The sequence below is a fragment of the Nelumbo lutea genome, chromosome 2 (assembly GCF_056320005.1).
Source record: "Nelumbo lutea isolate HS-2025 chromosome 2, American lotus-T2T, whole genome shotgun sequence".
Lineage (NCBI taxonomy): Eukaryota > Viridiplantae > Streptophyta > Magnoliopsida > Proteales > Nelumbonaceae > Nelumbo > Nelumbo lutea.
Window position 1 is genome coordinate 86,108,680 of NC_142685.1, and position 24,814 is coordinate 86,133,493.

At 36.4% G+C, this 24,814-nt stretch overlaps 1 pseudogene across 1 annotated transcript; it reads right to left on the minus strand.

Annotated features, from left to right (window-relative positions):
- Positions 1-20,566: 20,566 nt before the first annotated feature.
- On the minus strand, positions 20,567-23,984 carry LOC148871710 (exocyst complex component SEC15A pseudogene; annotated as a pseudogene). Its single transcript, XR_016108278.1, has 2 exons — positions 23,763-23,984; positions 20,567-23,154 (listed from the first exon to the last, which is right to left on the minus strand). The product of XR_016108278.1 is annotated as an exocyst complex component SEC15A pseudogene (transcript).
- Positions 23,985-24,814: the final 830 nt, after the last annotated feature.

Here is a 24,814-nt window from a genome sequence, read left to right on the forward strand (position 1 = left end):
ATAGTTTCAAAATGTTTGCAAAAGGTTTTAATTCCTGTGATCCATGTGAGTAGAGAGTGCAGCACTGTTCCTTACAGTCGAGGGAGAGGTCCTCTCTTGTCGGGTAGTGTATGATCATTATGGGCTGAGAGGTTAAGTGTAAGACCTTTGAGGGTAATACCTGGTGGGCTAATCTTGCATCTACCCATAATCCCTGGGTTTTTATAAGGTGGTTTGGCCTTGTGACCACTTAGTGTAAGTGTTGGGCCCATTAGGAGTCCATGTGATGGGATTCAGGGGGTGAATACACTGTCTTTTCAATGTATTCGACCCGACCTTATAACAAAGGCTGGGTTGAACCCATGTGGCTAATGTGTAGATCAATGTTTGGGTCCCACGCTATATATAGAAGCCCAACTGGGTAGCAGGTTGGAAGTAGTTTGAGCACTTAGCCTTATTGGGTCTATAGCCCATTTCAAACTGGCATAGTTTGGCTAGTTAAATAAATGGGGCGGATCTAGGATTAAATCAACAGATATGATAGGGTCTTACCTTATCCACTCAGAGATTCTAGATCTGAATTCAGATCTGGAAGCCTCCTACTGAGATTAGGGGAGAGCTGAGCTAATTTGTAGATAAGATAAGGGCTTATCCTTTTTTTCTTAAAGAGAGTCTAGATTCAAATAAGGATTTGAATCAGGAAACTCTTAATGGGATTAGGAGCTGATCTCTTTAAGCCTATAAAAGGAGGAGGGGGTGAACCATTCAGTTCATTCCAATCATCCAAAGATCAGATCTCTAGAACACCTAGAGAGAAGACAACAATAGTGTGACTGCACCATATTCTCCCTGCATTTCCTCTAGTTGCCGCCACACTGCTAGTTCGATCTCCATCCTTTGTAGGAGCGATCAAGAGGTGTCTTGATATCAGTCTTTGAAGAAAGGCTGATTAGAAATCGTGCTCATTGCCTCCATCGAATTCTTGCTGAAGAATTCGATTCGTTGGACAGACCCTGCTGATTCAGCTCCACCATTCACTGTCATCTTTAGTGGGAGCAGTCTTTGGAGTCTTTCGTTGGGCGTGAACACCTCCGTTGGGAGATATTGCATCTTCATATCAGGTATATCCCTCTCCTACTATTTCGGTTCAGATCTGCTTCGATTCTTGGTTCAAGATTGATCATTGAAAAATGTAGTTTTTCTAAAACAGGGAATGCAATTCCCACATGGGAGAGAGAGAAATTTTTGAAATTTCGCCCTACATTGCTATAGATTCGGCCATCCATATGATGGATCTCTCATCCCTTCAGTGGTATCACAGCCATGGTTCAAATCTTGAACCAAATTAAATCAGATCTGAACCCGCACAAATGGGCAGAAGGCGTTCTACCTTATTTGCACAGATTAAGGTTTTTTTGGGAAATCGATTCCTAGTTAAAGGGAAAATGATCTAAAATTAATTTTTATAAATCTGGAATTTATTTAGAATTGTTCTTTATTATTTTCTTGATTTATGGGTTGTTCGTACAAATGGAGATCAAAATCTTGATTGGCGCAATGAACATGCGATTTGTAGTTTTTGTTTTTTACATTCTGGTCTGTAAATAATTTTTTTTTTTTATTTTCTAGACTGAATGTATAGGATTCAATCAGATGTAATATTAATAGAAATTAGGTTTTCTATTTATTTTATTTTCTTGATCGAAGATGGCGGCGCAGAAAGAGATTTCATAGATATCAAGATCGCTATCTGCGATTTGCAATTTGTGAAACAGCAAATTGGGATCTGGCATTTGTTTTGCAGGATGGAGGTGTGCGAACAGCCCTATGACTGATTCTTGCTTGTTCTTTTATTAGTAATTAATTTCAGATCATTTTCTTGAATTAAATCTTTAATTAAAAATCAAACCCTAGACTCATACGAACCACATTGGCCCAAACTGGTTGGACCGAATATGTGGTTCGATGGAGGCTGATGTCAGCCCTAATTTCCCACTTTTGGGTTGAGGGAATGATGATAAATTAAGGGACTTAATTCAGCCCACACCTGTAAGGCCCAATTTTAAGGTGTTAAAACTACAAAAGCCGACTATTTGCAGGAAAGCTATGTGGACCGAACTGCTAACAACTTTTCATCCCATATACCTAGATAATATTAATTAGTAATATTATGGATTAAAATGGGCTTTAATAATGGGCTTTACAAATATTAATTGATTGGATCAATTATATCCTTGCATATGATGTATGGATGTGTGATGTGCTACGTACATGGGCCATAAGTACTTGGCCCATGCAGATACGACAGTGGCTCTTACGCACACCATGGCTGAATGCACATCATTACCATGGTGTCTCTAAAGGTCACTGGATGATCTCCCTCAGTGGTGGACCCCACACCCCTGAAAAGGATACGTGCGGAACCCTAGCCGTTTAGGGCCCACCAGAAATCTGGTTTTATGAAAGTCAGTGGGAGCCACTTCGGTTTGACCTAAATTATACTAGGGCGTAACATTTGTTCCCTCCTGAAATATGAGTGCATGTGATAGGGAGATTCATATGATGAACTCTCTAAGGGCCTTCCATCATTAGCATGAAGATGGGTCCTTCAGTAATGAAGAAACACACTATAAAATTGGGCTATCCATTTGCTACTGGATCTGTCAGAGTCTTTCATAAGATGATATGGGCACCATTTAACGGTAAGCCTAAAAGATGTACGGGCACACTTGACCTTATACATACTGATGTATGTGGTCCCCGATCAGCTCTAGAAAAATACTTGGTGGAAGCCACGACCAATGAGGAGGATCCTGTGACTTATATGGAAGCTATGTTGGACATAGATTCCTTGAAGTGGGTAGATGCCATGAGAGCTGAGATGGACTCAATGGAGACCAATGGAGTCTAGACTCTAGTAGATCCGCCCCCTGGGGTAAAAGCAATAGGTTGCAAATGGATCTGTAAGAGGGGCCCCAATGGTAAGGTTGAAACCTACAAAGCTCGTTTGGTGGCGAAAGGGTATACTCAGAAAGAGGCATCGATTATGAGGAAACCTTTTCACCCGTGGTCATGCTTAAATTCTTTCGGATCCTACTAGCTAGAGCCGCATACCATGACTACGAGATTTGGCAAATGGATGTCAAAACTACATTCCTGAATGAAGATCTTTCTGAAGATATCTATATGCAACAACCGCAAGGTTTCATAGCTGCAGGTCAGGAATACATGGTATGTAAATTAAATAGATTCATATAAGGAATTAAGCAAGCTTCTAAGAGTTGGAACATCCGGTTTCACTCTTCTATCAAAAAGTTTGACTTTGAGCAGAATCCGGATGAGCCCTGTGTTTACAGGAAGTCCAGTGGGGATAAGGTTACATTCCTGGTTCTGTATGTAGAGGGTATTCTACTCATTGGGAATGATATAGGAATGTTGATTATGGTGAAAGTATGGCTTTCACAGCAATTCTTCGTGAAAGATCTTGGAGAAGTCTCCTATATATTGGGTTTTCGACTCTATAGAGATAGATCGAAGCGGACAATAGGATTATCTTAATTTGCTTACATTGACAAAATTGTCAAGAGATACAGCATGGAGAACTCCAAGAAGGGAAATGTTCCTTTCAGACACGAAATCACTATCTCCTAGAAGATGTCTCCCAAGACTTATGAGAAGATTGAAAGCATGAAAGACATTCCCTATGCCTTAGCCGTTGGGAGCATCATGTATGCCATTTTGTGCATTCGTCTTAACATTGCTTAGGGAGTGAGTGTGATAAGCAGATTCCAGGCCAACCTAGGGCAGGAGCGCTAGACCGCTGTGAAAAATGTACTCAAGTACTTTCGAAGGAAAAAAGGGTTTTGTTGGGTATTCAATGGTAGATCACTACAGATCCGGGGGTATACTGATGCTGATTTCCAGTCGTATCCAGATGATAGAAAGCCTACATCTGGGTATGTTTTCACAATAGGATCGTGTGCTGTTTGCTAGAAAAGCAGCAATCAGGGGTCCACGACAGACTCCACAACCTAAGTCGAATACATAGCCGCAAGTGAAGCTGCCAAGGAAGCCATGGGGATGAAAAAGTTCATTCATGAATTAGGATTAGTTTTGTCCAGCACATCACCCATCCCGTTGTTGTGTGACAACAATGGAGCTATCGCTCAGGCTAAGGAGCCATGAACCCACTCGTAGTTGAAGGACATCGAGAGGAAGTACCACGTACTGTGGGAGATTGTTAGTAAAGGGGACATCCTGATTTAGAAGGTAATGTCAGCGGAGAATGTAGTAGACCCATTCACTAAGCCACTCACACAAGAAGTATTTGAGAAACACATGGAAAGTTTAGGATTCCGGCTTATACTAGATTGGACCTAAGTGCAAATGGGAGTTGTTAAACAGTGTATGCAGTTAGCTCCAATCATGTTGATGTACATTATGACATTTATTGTAAATGAATAAAGTACATATTTGATTCATTTTATTATGGTGTGTTTTTGTGTAATACCCTTAAACTGGACACTTAATGAGACTCATGTTAGTTTAGAATGTTCACAACTGTTGGATAAGTCTGGGGAGATTTATCCTCCTAAGGTTGACACTGATGTGCTGCCAAGTGTTGGGGTAGCTTGTCTCAACTGCCAGGGTGAGACCCGAGGTACATGTAGTGTAGGTTTACTTGAAACCTTGAACCATACTAGATTTCCAGTATTGCCCTGGTCCTTGGAGATTGATGGGCAAAACTAGAAAGTTACACCTAACCCATAAACTTGATTATGATACTGCACTAGGTGTCGGATTGGGTTGTCTTTGATATGCCAATCAGTGAGATCTTTAGAGGGGGTCAAAACTTGGGTATGTTAGGACAATCCTTGGGTTAATCTTGGGGGTCAAAACTTAGAGGTTAAGTGTTAGACCATTGAGGGTAATACCTGATGGGCTAATCTTGCATCTGCCCATAGTCCTTGGGTTTTTATAAGGTGGCTTGGCTTAGGGACCATTTAGTATAAGTGTTGGCCCCATTAAGAGTCCATGTGATGGGCTTTAGGGGGTTCACTTTCTTTTCAGTGTATTCGGCAAGGCCTTGTAACAAAGGTTGGGCTGAACCCATGTGGTTGATATGTATAAATCAATGTTTGGGTCCCACGCCATACGAAGAAGCCCAACTGGCAGTAGGTTGGAAGCAGTTTGAGCACTTAGACTTATTAGGCCTAAAGCCCATTTTGAACTGGCCTAGTTTGACTAGTTAAATAAAGGGGGTGGATCTGGGATTAAATTAGTAGATATGATAGGGTCTTACCCTATCCACTCAGTGAGACCAGATCTGAATTCAAATCTAGAAGCCTCCTAATGAGATTAGGAGAGAGCTTATGTTATGCGCCCGCGCATAGGATCTCGTCATGGGTCGGTCTACCAGGAGAGACTCCTCTCTTCCCTTGCCCTTGCCCTTGCATACAGACCCTATTGTGGCTATTGCATGGGTGATTTGTCCAAGAGATCACCCGAACTCTCCTAATGGGTGATTTGTCCAAGAGACCACCCGAACTCTCCTCACTCTCTTTCTTGACTGGAAAAATGAATGCCTTTATTTCAATTCGTGGCTCCTTAAATAGGAGATTACAAGAGAGACATTCGACTAAGCTAGGACAATCCAACTTTAAATCAAACTCCTACTTCTAACAGACTTCTAACAGTACTCAGTTCTTATCTCTAATAGATAAGAACAAAACTAGATAAGTAAGAACAGAACTCCTACTAAGAAGATAAGATAAGATGAGATGAGGATAAGGGATGAGGAATGGAGTAGCTGGCAGCAAGTTAGCGAGTAGAGTTGACGTGGTTAGATAAGTGCGGACCCACCCTGATGAGCTGTCGTGTGGGTCCCGCCCTACTACTGCTGTCGGGCGGCACACGCGTCTCACAGTGCTACTGCCGTGTGGTGCGTGCTGTTGCCGTGCGGGGCGTTCTACTACCCGGTGCTGCTGCTGTGCGGCGCTACCGGGCAATGTGTGCTACTAGGTGGCCCGCTGTGCGTACTGCGCCGCATTGTACTGTCAGGTGGTGTGTCCATAGCATCACACCCCTCCCGGACTACAAGCTTGTCCTCAAGCTCGAATTGGGTGTCGAAAACACCCTCAAAGGAATCTTGGATGGCTTCGCCCTTCTGGATTGGGTTCCCATGGAGGGGGTTCATCCTCATCTTCCTCTTGTTTCACCAGGAGGCAGAAAAGTCTCTTGCACCTGTGCCTTGCTGAGTAGAGTTCATCGCAATTAAAACATTGCCCCCTTGCCCTGCGTTCTGCCATCTCAGCCCTAGACAAGTTCTTAATAGGGGGTGTACCACTGCTGCTCCCCACACTAGATGCTGATCTGGAATTGATGCTCGTATGTGGCTTCCATTCTGGGCTGGCTGTTGGATATGGAGCCATTCCGAGTGGTTCCCTGTTGGCTACCAGCGAAGACCCTCCTCCAGTAGGCTTCGGGTTTGTCCAAGCCGTTGCTGGGCATCCCATGTTGAACGGCCCTCGGCTAATCTGCAGTTTGCGCTCGAAGGCTCAGGCTAAATTCATTGCCAAGACCAGGTTAGGTGGGCTCTGCATCTCTACATCAACTCTCAGGGGTTCGGCTAGACCAACTATGAACATATCCACCTGCTGGTTTGGGCGTACTGAAGAGGCCCTAGCAAGAAGGGTTTGGAACTGCCACTGGTACTCTATTACGGTACCGGTCTGCTTGAGATTAATGAGTTCCCCCAAGGGGTTGTTTGTTAGTGGGGGTCCGAATCAAAGGAGGCAATACGACTTGAACTACCCCCAACTAAGACCTGGTTCCTCCTGCTCCACTCGGTAGAACCAGAGCTATGCTTCTTCGGTCAGGTGAAACACGGCCAGGCTGACCTTGTCTTTGTCATCGGTGCGCTGGTTGCGGAAGAAATGTTCGCAGTGGTCCAACCACCCCAGTGGGTCTCCCGCGCCGTTGTAGGACAAAAATTCTAGCTGACTGTATTTGGGGATAACAGCGGTAGTCAGGGTGGCCGTTTGATGATCGGCAGGCATTTCTGCCCAGTCCAGTCTGCGGCTGTTGTTGGTGGCAGTTCCTTCTAAGTTTCTTTCCCTATTGGCTAAGAATGTCTCTAGCAAGCGTCGAATCTCCCGGACATCGTCCTTGACCTCACGTACCTCCATGCTGGTCTCTGCAAGTTTGTGTTGCAGTTAGTGGACCTTGGAAGACAGCTGCTCCATATCGCCCATGACGTTTGGCTCTGATACCAAAATGTTATGGGCCCGCACGTAGGATCTCATCACGGGTCGGTCTACTGGGAGAGACTCCTGTCTTCCCTTGCCCTTGCCCTTGCGTACAGACCCTATTGTGGCAATCGCGTGGGTGATTTGTCCAAGAGATCACTCGAACTCTCCTAATGGGTGATTTGTCCAAGAGATCACCCGAACTCTCCTCACTCTCTTTCTTGACTGGAAAACTGAATACCTTTACAAGAGGGACATTCGACTAAGCTAGGACAATCCAACTTTAAATCAAACTCCTACTTCTAACAGACTTCTAACAGTACTTAGTTCTTGTCTCTAATAGATAAGAACAGAACTAGATAAGTAAGAACAAAACTCCTACTAAGAAGATAAGATAAGATGAGATGAGGAATGGAGTAGCTGGTGGCGAGTTGGCGAGCAGAGCTGATGTAGTTAGATAAGTGCGGACCCACCTTGATGAGCTATCGTGTGGGTCCCGCCCTATTGCTATTGCCGAGCGATGCGCGCGTCTCACAGTGCTGCTGTCGTGTGGTGCATGCTGCTGCCGTGCGGTGCGTGCTGCTACTGTGCGGCGCTACCGGGCGGTGCGAGCTACTGGGCAGCCTGCTATGCGTGCTGCTGCCTATGACTGCGCCGCATTGCGCTGCCGGGTGGTGTGTCCATAACAACTTATCTAATCTGTAGATAAGATAAATGCTTATCCTTATCTCTTAAAGAGAGTTTAGATTCAAATAAGGATTTGAATCAGGAAACTCCTAATGGGATTAGGAGCTGGTAGCTTTAAGCCTATAAAAGGAGGAGGGGGCAAACCATTAAGTTCATCCCAATCAGTTCCCAAGCATCTAGAGATCAGATATCTAGAACACCCAGAGAGAAGACAACAACAGTGTGACTACGCCATCTTCTCCCTGAGTTTCGTCCAGTTGCCGCCATGCTGCTAGTTCGATCTCCATCCTTTCTAGGTGCGATCAAGAGGTGTCTTGACATCAATCTTTGAAGAAAGGTTGATCAGAAGTCGTGCTCACTGCCTCCATTGAATTCTTGCTAAAGAATTCGGTTCGTTGGATGGACCCTACTGATTCTGATCCACCATTCACTGTGTCATATTCAATGGGAGCAATCTTTTGAGTCTTTCTTTGGGCATGAACACCTTCATTGGGAGATATTGCATCTTTGTATCAGGTATATGCCCCTCCTACTGTTTTGGTTCAGATCTGGTTCGGTTCTTGGTTCAAGATTGATCATTGAAAAGTGTAGTTTTTCTAAACAGGGAATGCAATTCCCACATGAGAGAGAGAAATTTTTTAAATTTCGCCATACCTTCCTGTAGGGTTCAGCCATTCATATGATGGATCTCTCATTCCTTCACCTAGGTATCAAAAACCTTACGGAATCAATGTATATTTACCATAAAGAAAAGCATTAAAAGCAAGGAAAACACAACACTGAAAGCAGTTCAAGAACAAGATATTTAAGTTCATCGCAAATCATAATTGTAGATATTCTTCATACTATAATTTAAAAGCTTTTTAATAAAACATTCCAAAAACTTGACAGAGGTCCGATGGTTGATCTAGCGTAACCGATTCCATAATAGAGCAAACTACGCTTGAAAACTCCAAGTAAAACACTTGATAAATATGATGAGGGTGTAAAACGTTGCACTTTCAAGTGCATGGCAGTGACATTAAGATGCCAATGCATAATTAACATGATCTTTCAAGATAGTATTCTCACATATGCTCCTTTTGGATGATGGGTAATTTGTAAATTCTGGACATGCTGCCACTAGTTTAGAGAAAGGTGGTTGACCAGTTATCAAGCTTTTATTATCATCATTTCTATCTTCGTTTTTTTTTTTTTTTTCATTTTTAATCATGATATGTTTTGAAAATAAAAACATTGATAAAAATGTGCATTATATTGCAGTACAAATAACAATCCGCTGTAAGGTAGGAAATTAACAAGATTTATGCTATGCAATGATGCAAAACAATGCCAATTTCTTCTCCACAATGGACTTTGATTCCGCAAGGGTCTTTAGTGCCACAAGGGACTTTAGCACCATAATAGCTCCCAAAAAGATATAATTTAAACAAGAAATTAATGTTTTTTTCTTAACTAAAGCAGATGATTTTTATATCTAATATGCTTTATGCCATAGTGCAAATAACAATCCACGGTATATTGGGAAATAAGCAATAAAACACTGATATCTTAGCCACGAGGAACTTTTATTACCTCATGGGACTTTGTTTCCATGAGGGACTTCGTTGTAAGCATATTTCAAGTGAATGATTGTTAACTGAAATTTGACATGAAACTAATGAGTTTTAACTTAAACATAGATGATTTCTAAGCCCAAAGGTAAGAGATTTTTGAAAACTGATGATTTTTGTGCCCAAAGGCAAGAGATTTAAAAAACTAATGATTTCTAAGCCCTAAGGCAAGAGATTTCAAAGACTAATGATTTGTAAGCCTAAAGGCAAGAGATTTACAAAACTAATGATTTCTAAGCCTGAAGGCAAGAGATTTCCAAAAACTGATGATTTCTAAACCTAAGATAAGGGATTTTAAAAAATTGGTGATTTCTAAGCCCTAAGGCAAGAGATTTCACAAACTGATGATTTCTAAGCCCAACAACAAGAGATTTCCAAAAGCTGATGATTTCTAAGTCCTAAGCCAAGAGATTTCAAAAACAAATGATTTCTATGCCCAAAGTTAAGAGATTTAAAAAATTGATGATTTTTAAGCCTGAAAGCAAGAGACTAATCATTTCTAAGACCAAAGGCAAGAGATTTCAAAAATTTGATGATTTCTAAGACCGAGGGCAAGATACTTCAAAAACTGATGATTTCTAAGCCTTAAGGCAAAAGATTTCAAAAGCTGATGATTTCTAAGACTGATGGCAAGATATTTCAAAAAGCAGATGATTTCTAAGCCCGAAGGCAAGAGATTTCCAAAAATTGATGACTTTTAAGCCCAAAGGCAAGAGATTTCCAATGACTTATCATGGATGACGAGGAGCATTAGTGGCACGGCATATCAACTAAGGTCAGATTCCTACTTGTTCTTTTTGCTTTCTCATCTATAATTTTTCTTGTGTACAGCTTTTATTTCTTCTTTTGTGTACTCTTTACCGTGGGAATGGTTTCCGGTTTAGGTTCAAATTTGTCAAAATTGTAGCCATTATATTTTGATTATAAGAAATATTTTTGTATTTTAATTCACAAATAGAAATAGGTAGCCTTGCTTGTTTTTTTGGGTTTGGAACAACAAGATTTTGGTTCAAGATGCTCATCTTCCATTTATCTCCAATTTCTTTATTTTTATTAGGATTAAAATTTTATGTTTTTGTTGCCAAACCTAAACGGTTGAATTTGAATAAGTTGAACATTCGATTATTCACCTGAATTTGAATCCTATTAATGATTTTAAATATTCTACGGATATTGAATCAAATTCAAAACCTTATTTATCCAATCAAATTCAAATTTAGATATATCTTGATTCACTTCAATTTTGATCTGTGTAGATCCCTATTAGTTACCCTTATCCACCTAGACTCAGGGGTTGTTAAACAGTATATGTCTTTAGCTCTAATCAAATTGATGTATATAAAATATTATTAATGAATAAATAAAGTACATTATTTTTTCATGTTTTAATCGATATGTTTTCTATGAATTATTCCTTAAACTGCACACTTACGACACTCATGTTAGTTTAAAATGTTCTTAGCCATTGAATAGAATTTGGGAGTTTATCTTAACAAAGTTGACACTGGTGTGTTGTCGAACTGGTGGAGCAGCTTATCTCAGCTGCTAGGGTTAGACCCCAAGCACATACAATGAGTGTTTAGAAAAAGCACTAAACCCAGACCAATTTTCAATTATGCCCAGGACCTTAGAGATAGATGGGCAAAATTGAAAAGATGCACTTAACCCTAGACTTGATTATGATATTGTAATAGGTATTGGACTAAGCTGCCTTTGATGTGCCAACCAATGAGATCCATCAAGGGTTAAATACTTGGGCATGTTAGGGTAATTTGAGAAATTACTTGAGTGGGTGATAATAGTAATAGGATCAATCCCTTTGTCAGGCAAAGTGAATGTCAGGCTTTACACTCTTATAGAAACCTAAACTGTCAGTAGTGGATTTCAACTGTATTTGAAATCTTATTTGAACAATGTATCTATATTTTATATTACTATTTTACGTAAAAGGTTTGCAAAATGTTTTAATCTCAAGATCCATCTAAGCAAAGAGTATGACACTGTGTTTTGCAGTTAGGGAAAAAGTCTATCCCTGTTGACATTGTTCTAATGATTATGAGCCAAGATGACAGGTATAAGAAACCATTACAGGGTTGATTACCTGATAGACTTTATCTTACATAAGTCCAATATCTTTGGGTCTTCATAGGGTGGCTAAATCCAATGATCATTTTGGTGTAAACGTTGGGCCCAAACTAAGTCCAAGCTTATTAGGTCAGGTGTTCACTACCCTAAGCAGTGAATCCGGCATAACTTCTTCTAGAGATAGGGTTGACCTCTTATGGACTTGTGCGAAACTTTTGCAAGTCCCATACCATATAATATTCAGGCCCAAAGTGGCCATGCAACACCTTGGGACGTGAACCATTAGATAAAATGGGCCTAAGGCCCATTACTAATATGATTGGTTAAGTGATCACATGACAACTTGAAAATGGGCATAGATCTAGGTATAGAACACCTATCCTCTTAAGAGGATAATGCTTATCAATTAAAGATGGAGTCCTAATCCAAATTTGATTTGGATCAGTTTCTAATTAAATTAAGAGAGTACTCTATATAAAGGAGAAAGAGGGGAGAGTCCAATTCAACTAATTCTCTCCACTCTCTTGTTCTTTCCTCTTCTCCCTTGCCTCCCGGATACCCTAATTTGACCTAGCATTGTTAGGGACTGATTTCTATCATTCCTTCACTATGTTTTTGTAAGAAAAACATCAAGGTACATTAGGTTCACAAAGCCAATTCGATCCAAGTAAGTTAGAGAATAATATTTGTTGAAATGTTGTTGTTGAATCAGCTTCACATACACACTAAATCTTTAGTTGGAGGTTGATTTTGGGACTAATATTGGGTGTAAACTACAACTTTGGGAGCTGAATTTTATGGTCTCTGTATCAAGTATGATTAGTTTTAATTTGAATTTCAAATTTGATCCAGTTCAGTGCAAGATCGATCCATAAATTTCAAATTTCAAAGTTACAGGGAAATCAATTCCTGGGTTATGTTAGAAAATTTTTGTAAATTCGACTAGCCACCAAACCTGGTTTGGAGATGTCAAACCTGAATTCTAACCCTTCCAACAAGGTGTGAATGGATTGAATGCAAATCGAATTAAACAATATCTGAATTCAAAACTGATTAGAAAATTTGATATCTGAATTCAATTCAATATCTAGTAGATAATGAAAATTAATGTTTGAATTCTAATTCAATTTAATATTCAAATATTTTATTCGATTCGAATTCAATCGATTAATTATTTTAGGTAATTAATAAAATGATAAAATAAATTCTTTATATAAATAAAATATTTATTTTATATAAATAAATTATTTATATAATTTAGTTAATATATATAAATTGTATAAAATATTTAAATATTTTGCATATTATATATCAATTGAATCTAAATATTTATCGAATCGAATTAGGTTATATTCGAATTGGATTTAATTGTTTAAATGGTATGGATAATATCCACCAACGCTACCTATGTCATATTTTCTACATGTGGCATCCCTTTAGAAAAAGACAAGCAAAAGACAGGTTTCTAATTGCCCAAGGAGAGATGGGATAGGAGAGTACATAATCCAAGTCATAAATTTCCTTGGTTTTAAAATTATCTCTTGTGAGCCATAACTTTCTCTCACATATATTTCAGACTTCTAAAAAGGATCCACTATTATTGGGACTACCACTCTCACCCCAGATCTTAGTCTTTTTCAACTAAATTTTCTAAGCCAAACTGGTTGAAGATCATTGAATCCTTGTATAACCATCAACGTTCTACCCTAAGCTAAAATGATCTATTTATCTTCAGAACCTCCTAAAAGGGGCCAAGATTTTACAATTGCACTTAGCAATGCCCCCTCTTCACAACCTTCACAGCCTCTAATGTCTAAAAAGCAGGACAACGAACGCTTTATAAGAAAATGTTCTAAAAGTATGTATTTTTCATCCATGCACTGTTTATAAACCAATAGACTTGATGGTCGATTAAAAAGTCAAAACAGCTACTAGACTTGTTTCTAGAATAGTAGAGGGATGAGATAGAAGAAATAGAACAACCATGAGTAACTTGCACATCATTGTAGAGAAGAGGTTATTTAATACGATAAAGTTTTTAAAGAAAGGGTTAGGATCCATCATATGGATGGACGAATCATGCTAGATGGCTCAGTTAAATTTCAAAAATTTCCTAATCCTTTCAGGAATCGAATTCCCTACGTTTTGAAAAATAGCATTTTTCAAGATTGGTCTTGTACTAAACCGAAACAGATTTGAAACCAAACAAAGAGGGAAATGTATATTTGATATGGATACCACAAAGGCAGATCCTTAGGTGAAAATTCATGCCCAAATCAGTCCTAAAACTAGCCTTCATTGAAGATGGCGTAGTGTATTCCTGAAGTCGGTTCAGCAACGTAGTTTTCAACAAAACTGCAATCCAACTGCTTGATTCGAACTGGGGAGGTGAGCACAAAATTCCTCTGGATTTTTCTTGCAAAAGTCAGAGGAAAACTGATTTCTATTAGTCCTAAATAAGATGTAGTATCTAAGAAAAAGCTGGGAGACAAAAGGGTGTAGAGAGAACCGGAAATTGCAAAAATATGAAGCTATCTTGGACTGGTCCGCCCCTCCTCTTTTATAATATCTTATGGAGCTATCTCATAATCTAATTAGGAGATATTCCAAATCTAAATCAGATATGGATTCTAATTAGAGATATACCTTATCTTCTTATAAGATTAGGTGCTCCATACCTAGATCCAAACCTAGATTCACCCCAAGTCACATGACAACTTAAACTGTCATGTGATAGCTTAATTAGTCATATTAATTATGGGCTTTAGGCCCATCAACTATAAGGCTCACGACCCAAGGGTGTTATATGGCCAACTTAGGCCCGATTTGTATGGTGTGGGACCCCACAATGACCCTATATAAGTCCATATGGGTTCAGCCCGACCTCTGTGAAAAGGCCTGGCCGAATTCATTACTAAACACAGTGAACCCCTGAGCACATCACTATGGGCTCAAAATGAGCCTAACATTTACACTTAAATGATCATTAAATTCAACCATCCTATGAAGACCCAAGGAAAATTGACTTAAGTAAGATAAAATCCATTAGGTAATCAACCCTGTAATGATCTCTTACACTTAACTTCTCGGCCCATAATGATTAAACACTAACCGACAATGAAGGATCTCTCCCCTGGCTGCAAAGTGCAGTGTCACACTCTTTGCTCGGATGGATCTTGGGAATTAACATTTTGCAAACATTTTTCGTAAAACAATATATATATATATATATATATATATATATATATATATATATATATATATATATTGCAAAACCAAATCTCAAACACAGTTGAAATCCACTGCTGACAGCTTAGGTTTCCATCAGAGAGAGTGTAAACCCTATGATTCACTTTGTCCGATAAAATGGCCGATCCTATCACTATGATCACCCACTTAGGTGAATTCTCAGACTGCCCCAACATATCTAGGTTTTGACCCCCCACAGTGGATCTCATTGATTGGCATATCAAAAACAACTCAGTCCAACACTAGTATAGTACCATAATCAAGTCTAGGGGTTATGTGTAACTTTTCAGTTTTGCCCATCAATCTCCAAGGTTTAGGGCATAACTGAAAAATGGTTCGGGTTCAGTATTTCAACCAACCCTAGCAACTAAGACAAGCTGCCACAACTTCTTTGGTAGCACATTAGTGTCAGCCTTGGTAGGATAAACTCGCACGTTTATCCAACGACTGAGAACATTCTAAACTAACATGAGTCTCATAAGTGCTCAATTTAAGGAATAAATTTCATAGAAACATATCAATATCAACATGAAACAATAATGTACTTTTATTCATTTACAATAAATGTATCTGTACATCTATCTGATTGGAGGTAAGGGCATACACTATCTAACAGTTTTGTTTAACATTTGGAAAGCATTCTAAAGCTTACTACCTATAGATATGTTAATATGTTTTGACTGCATGAAGGATTTGAAAAAACATGTTTTGGTAATTGCATTCGAGATATAGAAAAGAAAAGGGAGTAAAAAGCCACCTATTTAAATAAAGGGTCATTTACTAGAACACCCCCTATAGTTTTATAGATTTGTTTAAATTTTACACTTATACTATAATTTGCATTTTATTAAAACACCCCTTATAATTTGCAACTTATTTTCTTAATCGACCTTTCATTAAAAACTATTCCTTTTGCTATCTGAAAATATTAACATGATCACCTAAACTAAGTGGAAAATGTTCAAGGGCATGAATCAATGATTGTTTATTCCAAAAATACCCCTAAACTGAGTGAAAAATGTTTAAGGGTATATATCTATGGTTGTTTATTCCAAAAGTACCCATAACATTTTTTTTTGTATAGAAAACAAAATTGATCAAATAGAGAAAAAGTGTGATTGTCCATGTTTTATTAGGGCCAAAATGATATTTTTGTTTTTATTTTCTTTTGATTAAATTTATTTGAATGGATGTTAGGGTTAAAATTATAATTAATTTCCTACTTTCATCTAATAGAAGGTCGATTAAGTAAATTGATCGCAAAGTATAGGGGATATTTTAGTAAAACACAAACTATATGGTAGATTTTAGTAAATTCATGAAACTATAGGAGATGTTTCAATGAACGACCCTTAAATAAATCAAAAACATGTTTACATCTCTAATGCAAATCTTCAGATATATTAATATGCTCCAACTGCCCTAGAGGATTGTGAAAAACATGTTCTGATAATTGCATTATGGATAATAGAAAAGAAAAAGGGAAAGAGCCACCTACTAAAATAAATCAAGAACATGTCACTCACACGTGATACTTTATACTCAAGCATGTCAAAAGTTCAAAACCCCCAAACATGTGGTTAATAGGAACTCATATTGGTGCATATAATATTCACTTTACAATGTTAAAGAACTTAAGAGTATATCAAAAAAAAAAAAAAAAAGAAGCTAAAGTACTTAGATAACAATTCGGCAGAGTTATTAGCATATGTAGACATGTAACGAGGAACATTTTATCAATAAAAACTAGTGGGGACCTATGTGATGCATGGGATTTATTAAGCCAAAGCTAAATAATAGAAATGTTCATTTACTTAAATATCCCTTATAGTTTCATGGATTTACTAAAATCTACCTATAGTTAACATTCTACTAAAACACCACTTCTAATTTGCAATGGATTAAATAAATTTTCCATTAGATGACAGTAAAAAATGACAGTATTGATCCTAATGTTCATTTAAAAAAATTTAATCAAAAGAAAATAAAAATAAAAATACCATTTTTGCCCTTAATAAGACACAGACAACTATTATGTTGGTTATATTTGGTCAATTTTGTTTTCTGTACAAAAAAGTGTCAAAGATATTTTTAGAATAAAAAATCATGGGCCTAATAATAAAATAAATACTCCTTAATGAAATGTTGATTAAGTAAATAAGTTGCAAAATATATGGGATGTAAATATGTAAAACTATAAGATAGGCTTAAGTAAATATGTAAAACTATAAGGTGTGTTCTAGTAAATGACCCTAATAGAAACACATAAGAGTATACGATTGTTTTATATTTTCAATTTTTTAAATAATTAATAATTATTCATATTTTTTATACTACTTTTAATAATTTTTTATAATACAAAAATAACAATAATTAATTTTAGTTAGGTTTATTCATCAAACTAATGAAATTGACCAACCCGATTAACTCGACCCGAGTTGGTCACTTTTCTAGTATTTTAGGTTGGATTTGTTTCAAAAATTTCCCAATTGGACCAAGTTGGATCAGCTTCACTTTGGCTATTTGTAAACCGATCAAAATTAAACGACCTAACCATGGATATATATTAATATTTTATATTTTAAATATAATTCTTAATATGGAAAAATAAAAAAATTCCCATATTTCTTAGTGTAAAATGTTTTATATCATAAATTTAATTTTTAAATTTATTTTTAATAATTGTATTATAATTTTTTAAATTAAATTTAACTTTTAAGTTTAAATCTTTTGAACCGACTAACCAAACCAAAAAATTGACTCAAATCAATACAACTTGAGTGTATCGGATTTTACAAAATGTCAGTCGATTTCAACTAACTAACTCCCCAACCTGACCATGTCATTTAGTTGGCCAAATAACCTACAGCCGAACCGGGCCAACTCATGAGCACTCATAATTTCAACTAAATTAATAGTCTCATATATGACAAAGAACAATAGTTTAATCTCCAATGATTATTAAAAATTTATAGCAAAATTACACAATTATTGGAAACTTATTGATAATGAAAAAATACAATAATTACAAAAAATACAATAAGTACTAAAAATATATTAACTTAGTCAATAAATAGTATAAGTTTAATCTCTAATAAATATTAATCAATAGGTTATAACAAAAATACAATAAACATGGTTTTCAAAACCGAACCGAATTGGATGGTCGGGTAAAAAAAACCGAGATGTGACCAGTTCCGTTTTACCCCAAAACCATTAATTTGCCCAAAAGCATTGATTTGATCAACAAACCGCTGACCTTTTTTAATTTTATTACATAATTTCTTTATTTCAACTATTTAAAATCTAGTTATTTTAAATATTTAGCTATTTAAATACTAAAATAATATGTAAAATATTTAAATTTTAAAATATCAATTATTTATTGAATTTAATTATCCATAAAATCATAATTTATACTATTACTACATAATTTCATTATTAATTTTGTAATATATTAAATTATTATTGATTTCAATATTATGCTATAATTATTTGTCTACTTTGAAGAATTTTTTTAAATTTATTACATAATTTTGTTATTTTAAATATTATTAAATATTTGAAAAACATTTAAATTAATAATCAGGAAATACATAATTTAAATTGCTAGTACATAACTTCGTGATATATTTTGTAAAAATATAAAATTATTTTTTTATGCTTTTAATATATATTTTAAAGTTATTATATAATTTTTAGAATATTTAAATTATTCTTAACTTTTTTAATCCAAACTTTCAGGGAGAGGATAAATAGGACTTGGAGATAATTTAGGAGATAAACACTTTGGTAAATTAGAGAATTTTGGAGATAAATAGGAATTAGAGATAATTTAGAAGATAAAAAGGAATTAAAGATAATTTTGGAAAAACTGGAGGATAGTGGGGGAGGTAGTTTAGGAGATATTTCATAAGAAGAGATTATTTAGGTTTTTGGAAAAGTGCATCTCATTGGTTGTTTTTTAATGTTAAATTTCTATTATTTGAATAACATTTAATTTGAATAATCAAGGAAATCATAATTTATATTGTTAGTACATAATTTCGTGATGAATTTTGTAGAAATATAAAACTATTAATAATATAAATATTATTAAATCTATTATAATTATTTTTTGTATTTTAAATAATTATTTTAAAATTTATTAGAGATAATTTGGAGAGAAATGTTGTAATAAATTAGAGATAAGTTAGGAGATAAATAGAGATGATTTAGGAGAAAGTGAGGGAGGTATTAAGATAAATTTTAGGAGAGGAGATTGTTGGGAACAATGGGTAAGAAAGAGATTTTAGATAATTTTTTGAGGAATGAGAGCATCTCATTGGTTTTTTAAAAAAATGATATGAAATAAAAAAATCAAAAGATCAAAAAAAGGAGAGTTTTTCTTTACTACTTTGTTTTAATATATATATATATATATATATATATATATATACTCTCATGAGATTCTGCCATACCTACCATGACCACATAAATTTAGACATTTTAAATCAGACTCTGCCCTTGATGTGGCTCACTAAAATAGAGATGGTGTTGATTTCTTTCCTGCAAGCTTTCTGCTTCACTCATTGATAATAGTTACTGCCACTTTAGCTTGTTGTAAGCTAAAAACTGTAGCTGATCCCTGCTACTTGTCAGAAAAAATCATAGCATATGCATTAGAAGACCATCTAGATCTCTTCATTACCAACAACAATTATTGTCCACGGATCATGACATAATAACTATCTGACAAATGGCCTCTGGTTCTACCCTTTTTTCTTTTTTCCAATTTCAACATTTCGGCACAAGCAAACTTCATAATTTCATTAAGTTTCCTTTTCTTTAGTTAGGCAACAGTATAAAAAGGAACATAAATAAAGAACATAACAAAGATACACAGCCCCTAAACAATTTCACTTAACACAGGATCAAGGTTTACAAATCTTACTCCTAGAGCAGAAAAGCAAAGTATACAGCAAAAAGAGTAGTATCTAATCTGTGAAAAATAATTTCATAGAAGTTATTATAAGCTATTAGATAAAAATTGCTAAATAGCAATAATATATGTATACCATTTTTCCATGATAAGTCAAACTTGTTAGCACTATGCAGAAAGACTTGTAATAAAATGGTTGAGATAAGAACTTTGGACAAATTGAAGATTCAATGTTCCAACAAAATTATTAGAATTTGGTGCATTATAAGGCCAAGATTTTATGAAGTGCACGGGATCTGGACAAAAGTTCATCTACCTACCTTCAGAAGGGAGCACAGCCAAGCCAAGAAAATTATAGACTGGGATCTACACTAAATAGTTTATAAACTAAAGAGAAAATTCAAAACAAAGATTACAGGGCTTATAAAGCTTGAAGTTGAGATTAAATCCATTTTACCCCTAGAGTCCTGTAAGATAAAAGGTAAATTGATATTGGTAATGCAACATAACTAAAAGGAACATGGCAATATTGGTCTGGAAGTACCAGAAGAAACAAAGGACTTGCTTTGTTTAAGTGAATATGATAATAGATATTTCATTTTAATTTAACAACAGATATGGCATTGAATAGAGATTACTGGCAGAAAAGGATTCATGTAACCGACCTCTTATAGTTGGGACAAAGCTTAATGGAATTGTATATTCCATTTTAAAATTTACCAATAAAACTTCCGCATCAAGATTAATCAAGTATAAAGCAAGTCAAACAGTGATTCACAATGTCGTTTTCCTCCAAATAAATATTATCATTCTTCAATTTAATAATCCAAAAAGATATCTATAAAACACTAGGAAATTCAAAATCATAAGTCTGCAATAAATACCAGTACCATGCCCATGTTTCCAATAAATACCAGTCCTTGCCCATGTCACTGTAAATTACAGTGAAGGATGCAAATAAAGAAACAGAAATAGGAGTAAGAATCAAAAAGCACACTTCAAGCTTTCTCAATTGAAATCCCTTAGTCTTCTTTTTAGCACATCCATTGACTTCTTCCGGGCATTTTGCTTTGAATTCCGGCTTGAAAGGCTTCCAAACAGCCTATCAGGTGAATCCTTGTACTTTTCACAGATACTAGCAACCTTTTTATAGTCCAGTGAATTGTAGTTTTTCTCCCTTATCACTGGATTCATGAAGTTCTCTGGTTGGCTGCTTAATAATAGGTTAATCAATTGTCGAGCTTCAATCAAGCAATCTCTTAAACTATTCTCCTTACTCAGGCCCATGCTGTGAAGCCTCCCATCTGCAAAATTTTCTAATATCTTTAGATCATTGTCAAGGCTCATGATCGCATTCACATTGAACCTTTTCACGTTGTCACTTAGGAGAGCTGTCACAATTGAGTTGGAGATGTGTTTAAGGGCAGCACTACCAACTTTAAATAACGCATCCAAATGTAAGATCTGCTGAGCTGTGGACATCACAGTGTCAAGGTATATCACCACTTCATGTACATAGTCATTTCCATCTTGTGGTATCTCCTCTGCTGTCCAATTGATATTTTGGGTTAGTGCCATAAACTCATCCAATGCAAAGTTAATAAGGTTCATTAAAGCATTATATGCAGTATCCTGTGATGTCTTTAGAACCCCCTTGGCAGATAAACTTGCATGAGGCCTCTCAATGGATTGCACAGGGATCCCACAGTGTTGAGCTGCCTGTTGCACAAAGAGATCGCAAGTTCGCTCAAGAACAGTTATGTTGGCAGCAATCTGCATGGCTTGAGAAACACCAGTTGTGGAACTATGAATTACTTTCAGTAGAGCTTCATTCAACACTTCTATCAAGAGTTTGTCGAGGTATTTCTTCACAACATCATAGAAGTTCATGCGCCCCCCATAAGACAAATAATTGACAGAGTCCTCAATGAATGTTCGAACAATGCGGCAAACATCAGGAACACTGGAGGAGAAAGGAGCAATATAGGGGAAAGCTGGCATTATATCTGATGTTTGGAGATGTAATGCCAAAACATTCTTGTTGTACTCAAATTCTTTCTTTATTACCATCTTCTCATAAGTTTCATTTGCAAAAGCATCAGTCATTTGACGACGGCACTCCTCTAATAGGAGTTCATGGTATCTATCTTTGCTAGTATCAAGAAGCTCCAGCAAGGGACCTACTTGGTACCCATATTGTCTAAGTGTTGCACCAAGAAGAGTGACATTGTCCTTAATCAGAAGTAAATGGCTTGCAACATCCATACAGGAAAATTGTTCCTCCAACACTGATGTCATCTTTACAACAGTCATTTTCCACATTGTCTCCATTTGATTAGTAGACAAAATCCCCACAGCAGTCCGTAGGACTCGATCCTCCACTATGAAGTGCCCTGCAATTTGAGCAAAAAATGTCTGATGGGATTCAAGAAATGGCTGTACTGAGGATATTTGTAAGTCCGAATTAAGCTGTAACAATCGATTCTTATAGTAACACTCTCGGAACTTTTCTTGGATCCCAAGACAAGTATGGATGTGATATGCACGATAGACAGGTGTGAGATCAAACTTCAAAACTGAACCTTCATCAACTTCCTCGACATCTAGAGTGTATACATAATCACCTAATCCTGAATTGCTCTGCTCCTCAGCCTCCCTCTGGCGATTCCTCATCTCTTCATCCCTTTGACGAGCTGATGCAGCTTGTCCTATGGCTATCTGGCCAATTTCCCTAGCCTTGTTCCTTATGTTAACCAGCCATTCATTGAACTCACTACATACTTTCTTCTCAATATGTGACTTTATTGATGGTATTCTCTTTTCAATTACCTTTTGCAGGGCCTTTACAGGGACATTCTGCAAGAAATTTCTCTCTATTTGATCAAGAGTCTTAAGAGCAGGGTAAAACCGACCTTCCTTTACATGGTCGTTACACTTTAGACAGAGGTCAAGGGCTTGAATGCAGATCTTTGACATTTTTATAGCCTCATTAATGTTCTTCCTGATTGAGTATGACTCAAGGAGATCCTCAAGTTTCAACAATAGGGAACTCCCAACCTCCTGGAGACGAAAATTATCACTTGAGAGTTCACTTTTCAGCTCTTCAGCATCAACCAAGACTCCTCGGAGTTCATCAACAGCAAGAATAAATTCCTCGTAGTGGAGCTTGCAGAGTTCCTCGATTTCAACTTCCTTCTTCTTTACAACATTCTTAAGTTGATACAACAGGGCCTCAGGTCTTCCCATTTCAAATGCATGCCTAACAATTGGACCCAAATCCTCCCCTTTCACAATTGAAGTGGCAAGGACCAAGTCTTCTCCACCATCCCCATTCTCATTAACGACTCTCCTCTTGGCTTTTGCTTGCATGGTTCTGATCAAGGTTCATGTGAAAAACACAAAAACAAAAAGTAAGATATGAAACATAAGTAAATTAAGAATTCAAAACAGTTCAATAAATTAGCTTCTTGATACCCATCAAAAATAAAACCTTCTTGAAGAATCCCTCTTCAAGTTCGATGAGGCATCTTCAAACATGATTACCATGAAACAACTAATGATAAAAAGAGAACGGTTTTTTTCTTACGGCTGCAGGTGGGGGAAAACTGTTTTTGAAAAGATCAATTAGCAAAAATAGATTCTTCGAAACAACCAAATAAACAGAGGAAAGAAAATCGTGCTAGAACCAGCCCTCTTCCTCCCAAAAGAGAAATAAAAAATTAATATCCAAATCATCAGCTAAAACTAGTTTGAGATAAAATGGAAAGAAGAGAGATACTTGAACAGAATGATGCCCATAAATCATGAAATATGCGATGAAAAATATGAATTTACTTTTCATAAAACCCACCCACTAGTAGGCAAAGAAATTTTGAGTTGTTAATACCCAAGAGAGCAATAAATCGGGAAAAAAAAGAAAATTGAAAAAAAAAAAAAAAAGAGAAACAAGGGTTTCTTCTATCGGTTTCATTGAATACTTACAGATGAAGATGAAGACAACAGACAACGACCCTGTCTTCCAAGAGAGAACGTTTAGAAACACGAAGAGGAAAAACCGCCGAATGAAGAAAAATCTCTCGTTCAACTACTGGTCCTCTAGACCATGGAGAGAGAAACAAGAGATTTTATTAAGCATAAACTAGTTTCCACTATTCTCTTTTCGCTAACTTTACTTTCTATTTCTGCTGTGTTGCTTTTAAATTTGCAATTTAATATTTAAATTGTATTTCTATTAATTAATTAAAGCGACATAAACGAGGATGTCCGGTTGTTTTGCTACCGTGTCTCTGTCTCGTTGAACAACAACCAACATCGCTGCAGCGTTCGGCCCGAGAGAATCCAATTAAATGATGCCTCTGGCTTAGGTCATGCCAACAACCTAAACATTCCCTCCGGTCTCAAGGTCTCAAGTCTGAATTAGTCCATTTAAATTTCAAGTTATGTGGAATAATAAATGTGATGATCTCAATATGATATTGGCAAAAATGCTTGGAATGGAATGGACAACAGATCAAAAGGGAATGCAATTGATTAAAAAACTAGGGGGGGAATTTTGAAAATCGAAAAATGAAACAAATTTGTCTTTGGAAATACAGTGGAAAAAAGAAAAATCTATTAATTCAAATCAATGAATTTCAAAAAGGAAATTATAGTGAAACCCAGGGGATTGGGAACCGAGTGAAAAAGAGATGACTCTCCAAATGCTATTTTCCTTAAAACAGGGAAATTTTTTAGGCTCTAATATAGCGAATTAGGATAAAACTAGTTGACAAAAATAATAGGTTTTTCTCTTTCATAGGCAAATTTATCGTTAAGATTGGGTATAAAAATTTAGAGTAAATTTTTAAACTGCTCTTATGGTTTAGTTAATTAATTAAGTATATCTTTACTGTTTCAAAATTGACCAACACTACTCTTACTCTTTCTGACAATCGACTAATTCTACCCTTACCATTAGATTATGTTAATATTCCGTCAAAACTCATAGGCACATGACATGTAATTTTTTAAAAATCCAATTTTAGCCCCCACCA